General features: G+C 47.5%; 1 protein-coding gene across 5 annotated transcripts in view; it reads right to left on the bottom strand.

The window, feature by feature from the left end:
- The window catches only part of DAAM2 (dishevelled associated activator of morphogenesis 2), a 113,731-nt gene extending 105,225 nt beyond the window's left edge, over positions 1 to 8,506 (bottom strand). For 2 of the 5 annotated variants that reach the window (XR_009542947.1, XM_060162793.1), the window contains exon 1: positions 2,961 to 3,516. The gene's annotated coding sequence lies outside the window, so the exon portion shown is untranslated. Of the gene's footprint in view, positions 1 to 2,376; positions 2,622 to 2,960; positions 3,517 to 7,749; positions 8,338 to 8,430 lie in introns of those variants that run through there. The other 3 variants (XM_060162795.1, XM_060162794.1, XM_060162800.1) reach the window with 3 other exon arrangements.
- Between the last annotated feature and the right edge of the window lie 9,554 nt (positions 8,507 to 18,060).

Below are 18,060 nucleotides of genomic sequence, written 5' to 3'. Positions count from 1 at the left end.
GGGGCAGAGGGGCCCCACTGGTCACTGAATGCAGGTGACCCTGTAGAGAGACTGCCGCTGGGGCGGTTCTCTTCCGCGAAGGCAATTCCAAAGAGGGCTGGCCACTGCCAGCACTGCCTGCCGCTGGGACTCAGTCCTGCGGGGTCGGGGGGTGCAGTGCGCTGATCTGAGCGCAGGGTCCACACACCCGACCATTACCCCGCACTGCCTGACTTGCTCCATCAACACTGTTCTCCAGTCCAACGTATCCATCTTTGGTATTTCCTGCTGCTCTTCCTACATAGGCAGCGACTGAGGAGACCCAAGGAGGGAAGACTGAATCGGATGAGAAGGAGGGGGCAGTCACAGGGCCTGACGCTCAACAGCTTCCCTAGGGGACAAACAAGGGCCACACACAGCATGCAGCCACAGCCAGGATGGTCACAGACTAGGTACATCCACCACTCAGTTCTCCTGGCGACAGATGCTTGGTATGTCAGACTCAGGGACCCAAACCGGTGATCACCCAGGATGAAACCACGTTTAACAACTGACTGATAAAAAAAAATTGAACCTCGCTACAAGAACGGCATGACCTCAAATACTGATATATAGAGCTGTGTGTGTCTAGGCATAAAGAAATCAGAAAAAAATAGAGTTCCATCCATCGTAGGGACAACCTTGATAAATGGTCAAAGGGAAGAGAAGTATACTGCAGAGTAATGTACACAGATTCCATCTCGGTGAAAAACACTCAGACAAGACTCCACCGTACATGTATACACACCTGTAGTATCTGTATGAACAAAGGAAAAGATAGGGAATGATTAACTCTAGACTATCAACATTAATTCCCAGGGTGTGGAGATGCTATTCGTTTTCCATTTGTCTTTCTGTATCTCTGCATGATATTGATTCATGTGTTTAAGCAAGTGAGAATTACTGTCATAATTTTGAAAAATCAAATAAAGAATACATTTTTAAAAATTATTTTAAAAAATTATCGACACAGTGCCATGTGCATAGCGGGGAGCTCTATAAAAATACTATTTCATTCCCTCTCTTCCCTCCCCTTTAGAAATCAGTTCCTAATTGTCCGTCTGGGATCGCTCAAAGGGAATATTTAATTTAAGGCTGAGATTCTTCTATGCCTTCTCCTTAATAATTAGAAAATAACAATTTTAATATTATTCCATATACAACATATATTTGCCACCAACATAAATCTGCCACTAAAATCCATAAAAATTATACAACACCGAATTATGTATCTGGATGGAAATGCTGTGAATTATCTGCTGTTTGCGATTATCTGTGACCATGCCTCGCTCTGTTACCGTGCTAATGAAAGCTGACCACACCAAGCCAACTCACAATTATTTTGGCACATAGACATGAAAAGCCCAGAGAAGCCAAAACCCAACTGCTCACCACATCTGCTGACAAGAAGTCAAAGAGTCGGTTTCAGGTTTCTTCCCTCTTTCCCTGTCCCTGGCTACTCCTTAGGAGAGGTGTTCCAGAGGGCAGGAGCCACCGTAGCGCGGAGGGATGAGGACACAAAGGACCCACGGAGTCTACAAGCTGGACCCCCTTCTCTATCTGGCTGGCTATGGGGATTTGCTCCTGGGCAAGTCCCGGATGGATTCCCCAAGAGTTAACTCAGCTGTCACTGAGTTGAACCAAGGGCTTAATTGACACTGTTTGGCTACCAGGTGTGGCTTCTACAATGCAATTTGGCTTTAATGCGCTCCAAACGTTCAGAAGACAGAGACTCCGTCCTGCCTTGACTGTGATGCAGCGCGTTAGATGTTACGTCAGAGCTGCAGTTTAAGTTTGTGGGAGGGAGGAGGGAGGGGTGACTGGGGGGGCGGGGAGGCTTGCTAAGGGAGCTTGGGAGCAAAGGGGCCCCCTGAGCAAGCCTGGCAGGACAAGTAGCCCAGGAATATGAGGACTGGGGGAGGGCCTTTCACGTAGAACGAACTACAACCAAGGGCGTAGAGGTGGGACATGCTTGTGACTAGACTCAGTGCAATAAAGCCTAAGTTAACCCTTGAGGGATGATGGGCGTCACTGGCTGACACAGCCGTCAGCCAAACAGCACCTCACTCACACGTCGGGGGGCCTGACCTGTGTTGTCTTTCCCTGGTGGCGCAGTGGTTGGGAGTCCGCCTGCCGACGCAGGGGACACGGGTTCGTGCCCCGGTCCGGGAAGATCCCACATGCCGCGGAGCGGCTGGGCCCGTAAGCCATGGCCGCTGAGCCTGCGCATCCGGAGCCTGTGCTCCGCAACGGGAGAGGCCACAACAGTGAGAGGCCCGCATACCGCACAAAAAAAAAAAAAAGACCCCCTTTACCTCGAAAGCCTCACGTCAATCCTTCTCCCTCCCACCAACTTACCGACTGATTATTTTTCCTGCCACATCCTTCATTCTGTTCATGACACCAGATTTAGATTCGATTCTGACTTTAGTTTTCCTTCAGACTGGGTAGTTGCCAGGAACTACAACCACAGCCATCACAGGTGGGTTAGCTACCGTCTGTTGAATGCTTACTCTAGGCCAGGGGCTGGCAATCTTCGCAACCATCCTGTGAGGTCGGTATTACTTATTATCCTCCCCATTTTTCAGATGAGAAAACTGAGGCTCAGAGAGGTGAAATAATATGCAAGGTCTTACAACAGGTAAGCGGCAGAGACAGGGTTCAAACACACGTCTGTCTGATTCTGGAATCCGTATGCTTGACCACCAGGCTGTAACAGCCCTCCCTACGCTACCCTTGCTCTGGTCACTCTGAGAACCAGGGCAGGAGCCATCAAACTTTTTCTGTTAAAGGGCCAGACAGTAAATATTTTCAGCTCTGCGAACTACACAGCCTCTGTTTCAACACTCAACTCCACCCTTTTCACATGAAAGCAGCCGCGGACAACACATAAAGAAACGCCATGGCTACATGCCAATAACATACAAGGCCTGTTTACTTACATGACAAGGCGACAGGCTGGACTTCGCTGCGAAATTGTCGGCTCCCCATCTAGAGTAGTTTGTTCATTCCTTCAGCCAGCGTTCACCGAGTGTCTACCTTACGCCCAGCACCTTCTAGGTTCTGGGTAGAGAGAGAACCACGCAAGTCTCCACCCTCATGGAGCTTAAATCCTAGCAATGATTTGGTTGTTTGTTTCACCTGTGCTCGATACCCTGCTTCCTCACCTTGGTCCTCTTCACGATTCCCTTAGACCTGTGGCTCTCAACTTACCCTTCACATCACCTGGGGCACTTGTAGAACAATCAGTGCCTGGGCCCCCCCCCCCCGCCCCCGCCCTAGAGATTCTAATTTAATTGGCCTGGGGTGGGGGTGGGGGTCCAGGCACTGATAATTTTACAAGCTTCCCAGGTGAGGGGTTGAGACACCGCTTGGGTAGCTGCTTACCTCCTGCTTCTTCCACTTACTGTGTGAAATAGGGGAAGTCTTTTTTTTTTTTGAAAGGTGAAGATGATTTTTTTAAACATCTTTATTGGAGTATAATTGCTTTACAATGTGGTGTTAGTTTCTGCTGTATAGCAAAGTGAATCAGCTATACCTATACATATATCCCCACATCCCCTCCCTCTTGCGTCTCCCTCTCACCCTCCCTATCCCACCCCTCTAGGTGGTCACAAAGCACCGAGCTGATCTCCCTGGGAGGGTAAGTCTTTTAAGCCCCCAGTTTGAGCTGTAAAATGTGGATAACACGCATCTCATAGGATTGTTATGAGGATGAAATGAGGCCACGTGCTTTTCAACCTGCAGCCTGCTATACAAATGTCAGGTATTATTGTCATCGTGCCATTATTTTTCAGTTTTAATGCTGGGTCCTACCTCAGTGGTTTCCCTCCTCTGTTTTGACCTCAATTCTTTGGACCAAGACAGTGTTTGGGATTTCTAAAGCAAGCTCTATGCGTAGCTCACTAATAGCCCAGGTTTATGGGTAAGTGACCTGGCGGTCTTTCCTTTGTTCTAGTAGAGCATCGCATGGGACTGCCATTTGTCTGGCATGGGGAGTGCAGATCTCTGCCCCACTTTTATAGTGAAGGTCTCCATCTCCAGGCAGGGATAGCTGAGCTTTAAGCACTGTTGTGAAGCCTTGAATAAGTGGCTTATTTACTCTGACTCATGGACAAATGTCCCAACCCATGTACTTTCATGGGCTTAGAACTAAAAAGGGAAGGACATTACCATTTTGCTGAGCACTGATCAGTGTGCTAGGTTCTTCCCATATATTATTCCATTTCATCTTCAGAACAACCCTGGGATGTGAGAACACCTCTCGTTCTCATTTGACAGATGAAGAAGACTCAGAGGCTGAACAGCTTGTGACCCGACGGTTCCGGAACTCAAACCTGGGTCTTGCTGATTCTGAAGCTCTTTGCACAGACCCGTGGGGCATCCTACAAATAATTTAGCTCCTCTTCAGCCAGGATTCAAAGAGCTACCAAACTCCCTCGAGTTTCTTTTTCCCAGGTTTCTTTCTTTTCTTTTCTTTTCTTTTGAGGGGGAGACCCAGAAAGAACTCCACACACCTGCTAACGCCCATAGTCTGACAAGTCTCGCCCAGCACTAGCATGATGGTCCACGGGTCGAAAGAAAAGGCATTTCCTCACTGCACAGCGTTTGGATGGTGCAGTTTTAAAACCTCATAATGAAACAAGAAAACAAACAAACCAGAAAAAATGTGAGGAGTGAGTCTGGAGAAACAGATGGTGCCAGGAGTGAGGAATTCACCGACCCCCAATCTGGGCCATCTCAAGAGAAGCTGGCCACTGGCTGAGCCTCTTAAAAGCTGCAAAGTCATCCCAGGCCATGGTTAAAGAGAGAGTTTGGACAAAGCAGAAACAAATGCGATCTTCAAAGTCTTAAATGTCAACTTGAAGGATAACTTAGAAGCTCTGAGATGGGCCAAGAGAACCTGCAGCTGCTCTCTCCACATCAGATGCTCTTTCTGTCCTTTGGACCAGCCACGCCACACCACCAGACAGCGTGTCGATGTGGGAGGGGGCAGCCTCCCCAGCCACTGCCCACCAAGATGTTTACAGATGGCGAAAGCTTCCAGTTTTACAACCCATCAGATTCAGGAGTGGTTTCCAGACCAGATATCCAGGATGCCTCGTGCCCTCTCCCGCCCCTCAGGTTAACGAACCGGCCACGCTCCCGGATAATCCCCACTAGCCGATGTTTCTAGAGGGAGGAAGTAAGGGTGACCTGAGCCCTAGAAACTCCACCCAACGGCCTTCAATAATGGAAAATACGTAGCCAGATTTGGCAAGAGGTCCTTTCCAAACCACACGGGCTCCTGATGGCTAAAAAACTGGAAAATAAAATTTATGGGATTCCCTTTATGAAGGGTCTACAACATTCCTAGCTCTGTTTTAGTCCCTTTGCATAAATATCATGTTTGTGACAACCTCGTGAGGTAAATATCAACTGACGCTTAAGCTCAGACAGAATAAGTAACGTATCCCAGGTTACTAGCTCTCTCCCAGGGCAGACTGCTCTGATGTCTGTGCTCTTCCTGTGGTCCAGGCTGCATTTGAAATGCAGAGCTGAAGGACACAGAGTCCCTGAACACAGAGACTCTGGCTGTGGATGTTCAGAGGGTCATCTGCTGTCAAAGCCAAGGACATCCCCCAAGTGGCTCTTTCTGTCAGGTGCCTCTGCCCCTTGGGCCTTCTGGAGAGCCTGAGAATGCACCCTACGCATTCTGATCTCAGAGATGACCAAAGCGTGGGCCAGAAGCTTGAGCTGATAGACGGGCCAGTGAGCAGGCTTCCATATCAGCCCAAGAGTCAGCGGCCTGAGAATCCGTCCCTGGTCTGAAGTTGGTGAAATGTTCCCCGGAGCAAACTCAAAAGGGTCAGGATTCCACTGACCCTCCAGAGAGGGTGATGAAAGAGTTGAGAGCCCAGATCTCACCCTCAGCTGTCCCCGAGGCGTCCTGTGCTGGGACAAGAGACCACCCTAGATTCCCGGATGGGTCCCCTCCACCCCTGGGTACTCAGCCTTCTATCTGCACATGGTGGGAATGAGTGGGAATATTTAAATCATTACTTCCATCAGCTGCACTGTAAGAAAGACGCCAGCTTGGGCCTACTGACGATCTTTGCACCCTCCTGACCGCCTATGCTTCGCCCCACCCTCTTCTTTACCTCTGGATCCAGGGATCTTCAGTAATGGCAAAAGTTTAACCTGTTTTGTGTCAAAACACTTTGGGGACAGGGGGTTGGGAAAGAAGACTGGGGAGGGGACATTTTCCCACAGAAAGCAGTCGTCTTTCAACCTCCCCTACACTCACCAAAACTAAAAACCTCCACCTCCACCGGCCTTTCTACTGGTCACCCCCCTCACACCCTCCCCCTTCCTGAACTCCTGACTCTCTTCTCAGTTCTAAGGCCCAGGAGAAGTTTCTCTCCTCTTTTTGTCCTGATGGGGGCACGAGTATTCCCTTCGCATCTGAGGGTCTGGTCGAAAAGCTCTGTAAACTCAGCTAGGAGTTAGGAGCCGCAGCATGCAACCACCAGGGAACACGACAATCATAGCACAGTTGTTGTTGTTGTTTTTAAAAAAAGGGAGAGATGGGGGTCGATGCAGCTCCCAGAGCAACTGAGAAATAGCCCGTTTACACTTCCAGGCCTGAGGCCACGACCACCCCCACGCAGTCACCAATACAGAAACAAGCGCCTACACGTGCATCTCGCGGGTACCCCGCTACCCATGCACACGCACTTTTGTTTATACGGCCCTTAGCGCGATCTCCTTCTTCTTCTCTGCACTCAAGATGAAGACAGACTCCTGAAGTTAAAGGAGTCTATAGCTGACATTGCTGTCTGCTCAGTCTTTTATAGCTCTTCCCTAGGGGTCAATTTGTATAATTTCTAAAATCCTTCCCAAATCTTCGACTTCCTGTGGGTCCTTTCTGTATCCAGATTTCCTCCCTGTCCCTCTATTGTTATTCTCTCCTTTCTTCTAGGACACAGGGAGAGTCCAGTAATCTTCCCCCCACCCAAACATTGTAGGTTGGTTCTGCTGCAAAATACAAAGCCAGAGACGCGGGATGAAGCTGAAAGGGCTCTCTTTGTGGAACAACGATTGACATCCAGTGCGTGCACTGGGCAACCCAGGGCTGGTGGATCCATGCAGCCCCGCGTCCGCCTACACTCAGTAGGGCACAATTCCCCCTCTACGACCTAGGGGAAATCCATTCCCTCCTTCTGCCAACTTTTCAGAGAAATCCGACACCAAACTCGGAAAGGCGGGGAGCAACTCAAAACTTGAAACTATTTAAAGATGGGAAGCTGCTCTCTTTCCCTCGTAGGCTTTAAGGAAAATCTCCAGGGCCTCTTTCCTGGAGAGGTGTGTTTTTTTTGTTTTTGTTTTTTCCCTTCCCACCTTCCCACCTTCCCAGGAACTTTGCAAATCCACCACAGGACTGTGGAAAAGTGGCCAAGGCAGAGAGAGAAGAGTTAAATCAAGCCCAGACCTCAAAAATCTGTGTTCAATTTTGATAAAAATCTCTCTCCCTCTCCCCCACCACTCCCCTTCCTCCACCCCACAGCTCAGACATGTTTCTTTATGTTACGAGCTTGCATCTTGTTTGGGGCACCAGGGCGCTCCCAGAAAACCCTCAACGGCCCCCACAGTGGGCACATGTGGCAGACACGTCCATTCCACTCTCCGGCAGGGCTGGACACGGAGCCTCGGTCCTGGCCACCACCTCCTCCTCCTTCCCTTTGCAATTACCTGTCTCCAGACCAGATCCTTCCTTCGCGGTTAAGTCAAAGCTGCAATGCCTGGCGCTGTCAGGGCCACAGCAGGCGGATGGATGGGCAGCAGTCGCAGGTGCTGGGATTCCCCACTCAGGACCCCTCTCCTGGGATGCTCCTTCCCTCTCCCAAGTCCCACTGCTTCTGAGAGCAAGAACCTCCCCGCTCCCTCTGCCCAGCCTGCTGGCCAGGAGCCAGGCTTGCAAGTGGGAGCCGGGGGCTTTAAAGAGTTAAATCACCCGAAGGAACCGGGAAAAGCCGCCACCAAAAAGTTGTCCGTTTGGGGGGCACCGGCTATGTCCGTCCACTTGTGACAACAAGGAATCAGATTTCAAAGCCACAAACTTTTTTTTTTAAGTTTTCCAAAGACATTTCCTGTGTCCAGATGTGCCCATCCAGACAGACACGCAAATCACACCCATCGGCGCAGACACGCACGCAGGCCCGGGGAGCCCCACTCAAGTATCCTCGGCGGCTCCTGCAAGCACTTTGGAGAAACAAAACAGGCAGCCCGTGGAGCCGCTGCCTTTCCAATCCCCTTTCAGCGTCGGAAAGAAAGTAGAGGGGGAGAGAAGTGGAGGAGTGCCCCGGAAAGTCTCCCGCGGTCTCCCCGCCCCCGGACGCGAAGCAGGGAGGAGAGCCGGACGGCCGCACTTACCCCGGGGCGCCCATGGCGCGTCCGCCGCTCCCGCAGCCCCGCGCCCGGCTGCGCGCCCGCCGCCCGCCGCGCCGGCTCCGCGCTGAACTGAGTTCGCAGTCTTCCGACCGAAACCTCGCCGCTCCCCCTGGGCCGGCCCCGCGCCCGCCCGCCCCGCTCTGACGTCAGGCGTCTTGGAGCGGGATATTTATGGCAAGGATACTCTGAATTTTCCCTAGGTAGAGTTCTGATTGCAGTTCCTTGGGATTTGTAATTTTCACACTTTCAGACAGAGAGCAGGGGAGGGAGGAAGGGAGAGCGCAGCCGGCAGGGCAAGGCAGACAATGAGGGTAGCTGTTTCCAACGCTGGCGAGGAGCCTTCTCAGGGCTCCCTCTGTTTTGCAAACATGTAAGGGTCAAGGAGGCAGGAGTGGTGACCTAGGAGGTGGGTGGGTTTCTCCTCACTCCTCCCCTGGTCTGAGCCGGCTGGGAGGTCAGGTGCTGGGGGTGGGTGGGGAGACTTCTCCTTCGACCAAGTACCTTCAGGGGACACTAAGTGCCAGGAAGGTGCTAGGGCAAGAAAGGGGATAACAGAGCAGCTAATTAGAAGCCCTGGTCCAGGAAGAACAGAGCAGCTAATTAGAAGCCCTGGTCCACACCCTAACAACTTTTCCATTTCTTCTTTGGGAGTGGGTGCATGAAAAAAAGTTTCGCTTTATTAAATTATTTTCCACACTCCCTGCCTCTGTACAGCTTTTCCAACTCAGTACCAGTCAGTTCATCTTACTTCATTGCTTACGTACAGAGTTTGAGCCGTTTACAATAGCTCTTATTCATACTTTTTTAAATTGCTTTTAATTTTTTTTCTTAAATGTGGTTGTGATCCATCTGCTGGTCTGGACTGGAAATTGCCTTAGTTAAGAACAACTGTCTCCTCCATGACGGACACCATCCTCAGGGTGAGTCTGGATCTTCTCTGTTTCCCCCACGCTCCCAGGAGTGAGCAAGCGGATGGTGCCCATGCTGGGTGTTGACCCAGGTAGAGTTTTCTAGGTCTGGATTCTAATGGTCATCTGTTTCTCCATCTAGCTGAAGGGGTTTAGGGAAATGGCTTGGTTTAAAGGCCATCTTTGAAGAGTGGAGAGAAAGAGAGTGTAATGCCTTATCCTACATTGTTTCCAAAGACTGGAGAATGAACTGAAAAATGACATGCAGGGGATGCAAATTGCTTGTACAGTTGGATAACGTAAGTGTGTAGGTATTCAACTCCCCATTAAGGAGAATGAGCACAGATAACCACAAATCATCACGAAAACAACACAACTCCAGTGAGCTTCCTGTTAGCCCAGGTGGGGGTGTGGTTCTAACCACGTTACAGTGCAGCAGAGACTCGAGGACTTGGAATGCGTTTACCCCTTTGGTGGCAGTTGGTTAGGGCTGATTGCCAAAAAGAGCCAAGCCTTGGGGCTGGGCCTCTCGGTGGAAGACAGCCAAGATGTTTTGGTCCAAGCCACAGAGGGCCCAGAGCCCTGCTGTTTGGTCACTGTCAAGTTGCCCTCCTGAGCATCATACCCACTGCCACATCCCTCCATCCCCTTCCTCACATCAAAGTTCCATTGGCAGGGTGAGCTCTGCTCTGTGGTGGACACTGCACATTGGCTTCCAAAAGCCATTGACAAGCCCCTTCTCCCTTGCCTTCCTCAGCTAAAGAAACTGGAAGCCTCCAATATCACCATCCCGGACTCCTTTGTAGCTAGAGATGGCTATGAAACCCAGTTCTGGACAGTGAGGTTGGCATGCAGAAAGCAGAGGTCAGCTTCCACAAAGACTCTTTAAGAAAAAGTCAGATTCAGGGGCTTCCTTAGTGGCGCAGTGGTTGAGAGTCCGCCTGCCGATGCAGGGGACGCGGGTTCGTGCCCCGGTCCGGGAAGATCCCACATGCTGCGGAGCGGCTGGGCCCGTGAGCCATGGCCGCTGAGCCTGCGCGTCCGGAGCCTGTGCTCCGCAACGGGAGACGCCACAACAGTGAGAGGCCCGCGTACCGCAAAAAAAAAAAAAAAAGTCAGATTCAGATGGCATGCCCCTTTGACACTCGCTAGTCCTCCTTCCCCCATTTCTTCTCTCTTAGGACATAGATACGATGCCTGGAGGTACAGCAGCCATCTTGCAACCTCGAAAAAAAAGCCACTTACTTCAGGATGGCGGAGCGGGAACGTAAAAGGAGCTGAGGCCCTAGATGACATCCGTAAGTGGCTGAACTTTCCTCTGACTTCTTGTCAGGTGAGAAAAACTCCTATGTGTTCAAGTTATAATAGTTGAGTCTTGTGTTTTTTACAGCCAAGTATAATCTTACCTGATATATTCCCATCTATCCACCAAAATATAATATTGTGACGATTCCTGAGCATTACACGACAGTTCTTTTTAACCTTATGCTGATATCATTCTTTATAGTTTTCAAAGCCTAGTCACATATATCTCCTGTGAACCTCACAATCTGGAGAAGTATCACTATAACCTCCATTTTTTAAATAAGAAAAGAAGCCAGATTTGATAAATATCCTGCCCAAGATCACACAGTCAACAAAATAAGGGACCCTTGGATCCTAACGTAGTTCTTCTGACTCCAGTTCTGTGTATTTTCTGCAACAACGTCCATAACCCAACAACAAAGTCCAATAAAGAATCCTTATTACTCCTAAGTTGGCATGAATTCTATTTAATTCAATCAAGATGAAAGAGATTGAAAGTAAATTCTGGAACTAGAAAGTGTCACAGTCCACCTGGGGAATTAAGTCCAGTCCATTGTCACCCTGAATCCCTCTCACCTTCCAGCTATACTCTGACATCCTGCCCTGAATCCCTTAGAAAGTTGCTCTTTCTAAGGTCACATGGCCTTTTAGTTGAATCTGGTCTTGTCACTCTTCATTGTCACGTCCTTTGAGATGTTTACACCACCCCTTTCTGGAAGCACTCCCCTCTCTCAGGGACATCTTCCCAGCATAACTTCCCTTGTGCAGTTTCTCTCCCTTCTTCCACCTGGATGTGGATGTTTCCCAGGGATCTATCAGCTACCAACCTTCTCTTGCCCATCACCGACTCTCCTCTTGTGATTTCCTCCTTTCTTTTGAGTCCTACTGCAGGCTCCACGACTGTCTGGGAAGGTCAACCATTGTCTCTACGCCCAAATCTACTTTCCAACCACCATTTTCCTCTCAACTTTAATCCTGCTTTTCCAACTATTTTTGTCTATATTGCCCAGCATATGGCAAGTAGTAGATAAATGGTGTCTATTTTTAATGATTAGTGTAAAAAAGATGCAGGAAAGTGACTAAAGCATAAGAGGTCTTTGTGACTGACTCATTTCTAGGATCAGGAGCTGTGGTGTGATCATTCTCCCGTGGAGATCACCCCACAGGCCAATCTACTTGTCCACAGTCAGAAGGAAATGTAGCAGAATTAATGGAAGTTAGCAGGAGCAGACACAACAGAAATGAAGAGGCACACCCAATGAGAAATAGAATAGCCTCGTTAACTCCTTTACGAATTAACTCCTTTTAGAATATCCTCGTTAACTTATTCCAGGCAAAGTGAGAGAAAGAAAGGTATTAAAGATGAGGCGAGAGAGGGCCAGAGACTTAGAGGTGGTGGGCGATGATGGGAACAGGGGAAGAATATTCCAGGTCTGGGGGAGGGGGCGTGTCTCCATCCCTCCCCAGGTGAGCTTACCTGGGTTCTGTTGGGAAGAGGAACAGGTAAAGCTTATAAAATATGTGGCTCTCAATGCTAAGAGGCTGTTTTTGAGGTTGGTGAGCCCTGAAGAATCTGTAAAGTGGGAGGGCCCCTTCCAAGATCATCTGGTTCAGATGAAGAAAGAGCCCCTACCCCCAACACTATCACACACAGAACCCTAATGTAGGGGGTGGTAACCTCCTGTTCTCAAGACTGCCCCAGGGGTTGGGGGCGGCTCCATCTTTCTTCATGTCAGTCACCTGCATATCCCGGGAATGTTCCCTGAACACACAGTGAGGCTCTGTGCAGCACACTGCTCATCTGGAAAATTCCAGCTGCTCCCAGAGGCATCCTCAAATAGTTCAGCAAGCTTGTCCCTGCTTCCAAAGCCAACCATGTACCTCCGAGGCCCAGCTGACTCAGTGGGAGAAGTAGGCTTTACAAAGGTCCCTCCTTGCCCACTTCCCAGGGCCAGAGCTCCTAGTCTACACCACACAGATCCCAGGAGCATTCAGCCAAAACCTTGTGAAGGATCAATGAGAATCCCATGAGTAGCCATCCAATCAGTGTGATGATTAACAGATGCCCTTTCCCAATTTACTGACACGGGCTCAAGAAGATGGTGAAAGAACTCAGGTGTTAGAATCAGAGACGCTGGTTAAATCCCCAGCCTGGCCTCTCACTGCTGTGTGAGCTCAGCATAGCAGGTAACTTTCTGAAGCTTCGTGTTTGTGATGGTTAATTTTATGTGTCAACTTGGCTGGGCCACAGTGTCCAAATATTTGGTCAAACATTGTTCTGGATATTTCCATGAGGGTGGTTTTTGGATGAGATAAACATTTAAATTGGGGAACCTCTATAATGTGGGTGGGCCTCATTCAATCAGTTGAAGGCCATAATAGAACAAAGGCTGACCTCCAGGATTCTGCCAGCAGACAACCTTCAGACTTGAACTTCAACTCTTCTCTGGATCTCCAGCCTGCCAGCCTACCACGTCAGATTTGGAGCTCATCAAGCCTCCACAATTACATGAGCCAATTCCTTAAAATCTATCTGTCTGTCTATTTATACACACACACACACACACACACACACACACACACATCCTGTTGGTTCTATTTATCTGGAGAACCTTGACTAATACAGTTCCTCAGCAATAACATGGGATGAAGAACATTCCATCCCAAAGGATTGTTGACAAGGTTAAATGAGGCAAACGGATTGAAAGTCCCTACTTCAACGAGTTCTTCTGAGACTGGAGAGGAAGAGGAACGCTAAGAATTGTGAGGTCTCTCTCATTCCACCACTGAGGCTGTCGGATTCCACCTGCTGACCCCAGGCTCTGATCAGGGAAGTACCAAACTTTGTATCAAGGGTGCTGGTAATGCCTAGAGGGCAGAAGAAGCTTGTTGTAAACTGGGCCCAGTTCAGCACGGACACATCACACATCAGGTGTTTTGATCATGGGCCCATCCTGCTTCTTTCACCTATATTGAGGGATGTAATCTCCATTGATTAGAACAGGCCTCCTGGACTTCCATTAAGCAACAGTAACTTCTAAAGCTACAACTGAAGAAAGAAGGTCAGAGGTATCACAGTTTCTTCCTGGAAAGGACCTGCCAATAGGACATGAACTGCTTGAAGATGTTTTAGGTTCTCATCATGGTGGGAGGTTTGTAGAAAGGCGTTAGAATATGGCATCAGAAAAGCCTGGTTTCTAATCCCAGCTGTAGCTCTTACAGCTAGTAAGAGCATCATTTAGCTTCTCTGAAAAAAGATGGAATAATAGGAGGACCAACCCCATAGTGCCAGAGTGAGGATTGAATTATGGAATGTTTGTAATTACAGATGACCATTATCCTTACATGCCTCTTCCTCTCTTTGCCTTTTCCCATCTCCCCCCCCAACCCCACACACACAGCTCTTCTGTTAGTTAATACCAAGAATGCACTTAACATTAATGTACAATTCACTAGGTTCCTGACATCCGGCTCTCTGCAAACATCTTTGCCTGGAGTTTGCCAGGAAACCTCCCCTGGCTCAGACATGACCACACCAAATAGGCAGCGATTGGAAAATTGCCCCCATAAAGGCTGTCTCCTTCCGAGGCACAGGACTGCATTTCTGAGAAGCCTTCTCAGGTTGTTTGCAGCGGCTTTGAGGGTCGGCTCTGCTGCCTTGCCTACGTCAAGATCCTAAGTGTTTAACCACAAGACACACAATCCTGGGACATCGTGGCGGCAGCCCTCCATCCCCACGGCAAGGCAGGCTGTGCGTGTGTCTAATCCGGTATGTGCCCCCCCTACCCCGGCAGAGGCCAGTAAGGCACCACACCTGGCCAGATGTGGGATGGGCTATGGTACACAGTGTGCAGAGTGCTTGAGTGGGTGAGAAAGGGGGTGGAATTCCTTCCTGACCCCCATAGACAACGTGTGATCAGAGCCCAGGGTCCCCAAGGCCATGCCCACGAGTAGCCACAGCTGCTTATGTTATTTCTGGAGCCAGAGTCCTTGCAGTCAGGGCTGCATACAAACTCCCATGACGGTCCCATTTTCAGTAGCTCAAAACCCTTTGAAAAATAATGCTCAGAGGTAAATGCTCCAGTCAGCTTCAAGGTGACATTGTATTTTGAAATGTTTGAGAGAAAGAAATCTTCCCAACTGACCTATACTGGGAATGAAAATGGGTAACACACACACACACACACACACACACACACACACACACACGCTCATTTTTCTCCATTGAAAAATAATTTGAGACTGCTTACAATCTTTGGGTCTGTTTGACTTTGGGCTGGCGTATAGGTGTGTATGCAACTGAGCAGGGATTTTTGGAAGACTAAGGGACATCAGGAGAAGCATGACACGTTTCATCATTCGGTGGTTTTGTCTTTTAAAGGAAAATATCTTAAAAATGGCAGAGTGATGATGTTAGGAATCTGTTCTTAATTACCACTCAGTAACTTGGCAATCTGTTTTATCCCATTCATTTCTTTTGGAAAGTTTTCAGCAACTCATCCCTTCAGCTGTGTGTGTATACAATCACACACACAGAAATGAAGAAAGAGAAAACCCACCCTGGTTGCCCTTGGAGAAAGCAAGGACATGTGTGCATCTCCTGAATCCTGCGAATATTCATATGCACAGATTTACAGACACTGGGGAGTTTCAAAAACACCCAATAGGCTTGTCTGATTGATGCATATATGTGGTTTGGGACTATAGTATAGGGACTTTTTCTTACTTTCTTTAAAAGAAAGAAACAGTAGCAGAAGCAGCAGCAAAGAAATCCTTCTTGAGTGCTATTTATTCACTCATCCTGCTAAGTCTGAGGCACTGTGGTAAGCCCTGGTGATGCAAAGTGGCACTAGATGGGATTTCTATCAATAAGAAATTCAATCTAGTGGAGGGAAAGAAAGCTCAGCTACATGCAGGTTAAAAAAAAAAAAAGTAAAAGCACATGAAACTTTCAGAATCACTGTGGTTAGGATGAGGTGAAGGTCAATAGTACACTGCCTGTCTTTGGATGAATAAGAAAATACCTTCCCTTTCCACTGGTACCTTCCAGGCCAGTTGCAATTCCAGGCCAAAATGCAATTTCCAAAATACATTCTATGGAATGCTAAGCCCTTTAAATGGCTTGCCAAAAAAGGCAGAGGGAGTGTTCCTCATGATCAAATAAGTTTGATAAAAAACTATATATTCTACCCCCATCCTTGGAACTGCGCAGTGCCTATTAGCATATGGAAAGTTCTGAGAAGGCCCACAGCAAAAGAGATCTGCTGAACTTAGCTCAGTACAGTATTCCCCAAAGTTATTTCCTCACAGGACCCATTTCTCACATAACATCTATGAACATCCCATGACTCTCAGAAACATTGTTTAGTCTGAAGGGGACCAGAAGAAGTCTCTAAAAATAAACACAATTGTAATGGGATGCTGAATTGGAATTTTTAATGAGGCAGCAAGATGCAATAGATAAGAAATTATAAAATAATGTTTCAGAGTGAGAAGCGGATTTTCAAAGAAGTATCTAGGAACTGGTTTCATGTCTCCAAAAACTCCTTCCTATAAGAAGAACTGGAAGCATGGAAATTGAGAAAGAATGTGATGAGGAAGATTTCCCTGAGATGCCTGCACCAGAATTCCTTCTTTTCACCCCCACAGTGAGAACAGCTTGAGGGGAGTGACTCAAAGACCTAAGTGCTTCCTGAAGTTGGGAATTGTGGACAGCGTCAAACTCCAGCCTGGAAACCTGGAAGGCAAGAGACAGATGGTAAATTGATTTGGTGGTGGATCAAAGGAGAGTAGTTACTTTATTGGGAAGGCTGGCACTCCCAAGGCTTGCTAGGACAAGGATTTATCCATGTGTCCTGACAACCATATGTGGGCCACATGGGTGAGAAAGGGAGCCAGGAGACCTATTTAGATCTTATCAAAGAGGACTACCTGGAAGAATTATGGGACCACAATATCAAGAGCTGGTACAGAGTGGGCCACTGGCAAACCAACTAAATGGGAGGAAATCAGCTGAAGGAAGAGAATGCACAAGCCCGTATATAGGATGTGCAGTTGAAGGGACCCAATTGAATAGTCTCTGAAGAACCCACCAAAAGCTCATAGGGAAAAGAGCCTGATATATGCAAACCATTTTACAACCATACCAGTCGAGTAAAAACTTCTTTGTGGAAGAGGAGACTTCTAACTATGGCTGAGTAAGGAGATAAGCAAACAGTCTCCCCAAAGCAACTATAAATCAGGATTAAATGAACAAAAACAACCATTTTGGCACTATGGAAATCAACCAAAGGCATATGACAATCTGAGAAGTGTTTATACTTTACAAACTGATGAACTTTGGGTAAGAATACTGGGAATCTCTGGTATTCGAACTTGAGGCTGTGTGAAATCATTCACTGACCACTGCACTAGGAAGATACAAGGGTGATCTTTAGGAAGCCAAGCTTATAAATGAAAGTAAGGATATCAAAACACAACTGAACTGAACTGAGACATCAATATCCATAGACTGCAGGTTTCACAGATTTAGCCAAGGCAAGTGATAGCAACGACAACCTTCACGATCCAAAGTTGCTACAAAAAAATTAATCTAAAATGTCCAGTTTTCAACAAAAAAATTTACGAGACACACAGAGAAACAGTAAGATGTTACCCATACGCAAGAAAAAAAGCAGGCGGTAGAAACTTTATGAGTATCCTCAAGTGCTGGGTTTAGCAAAGACTTAAGAGCACCTACTATAAATATGTTTTAAGAACTGAGGAAAGCAATGTTTAAAGAATTAAAGGAAGAGTGACAACAAGGACTAAACAAATAGAGATTCTCAATTAGGACACAGATATTATATTTTTAAAAACAACCAAATGAAAACTCTGGAATTGAAAACACACCTAAAGTAAAAAATTCACTATAGGGCTCAAAAACAGATTCAAGATGGCAGAAGAAAGAATCAATGAACTAGAGGATAGATCAATAGAAAGTATCAATCTGAAGAACAGAAAGAAAAAAAAATGAAGAAAAAGTGAATGGAGCCTCAGAGACCTCTGGAACAACATCAGGATATAATGGGAGTCCCAGGAAAGAAGAGAAAGAAATGGACAGAAAAAAAATTTTTTTTGAAGATATAGTGGCATAAAATTTCCAAAATTTGATGAAAATCTACTGATCTACTTAATATACTGATCCAAGAAGCTCAAAAATCTAAGTGGAATAAACACAAAGAAATTCACACCTAGACATATCATAGCTAACCTCTTAAAAGCCAAGACAAAGAGAAAAATCTTGAAAGAGAAAAAAAACTCTTTACATACAGGGAGCATCAATATGTTAATAGCTGACTTCTCATCTGAAAGATTGGAATGACATATTCAAAGTGCTGAAGAAAAATATTCCTAACCA

Source organism: Lagenorhynchus albirostris, chromosome 10 (genome assembly GCF_949774975.1).
Source record: "Lagenorhynchus albirostris chromosome 10, mLagAlb1.1, whole genome shotgun sequence".
NCBI classification, from domain to species: Eukaryota; Metazoa; Chordata; class Mammalia; order Artiodactyla; family Delphinidae; genus Lagenorhynchus; species Lagenorhynchus albirostris.
Note: the sequence above shows the minus strand (reverse complement) of the source record. Positions and strands in the feature narration are given on the sequence as shown.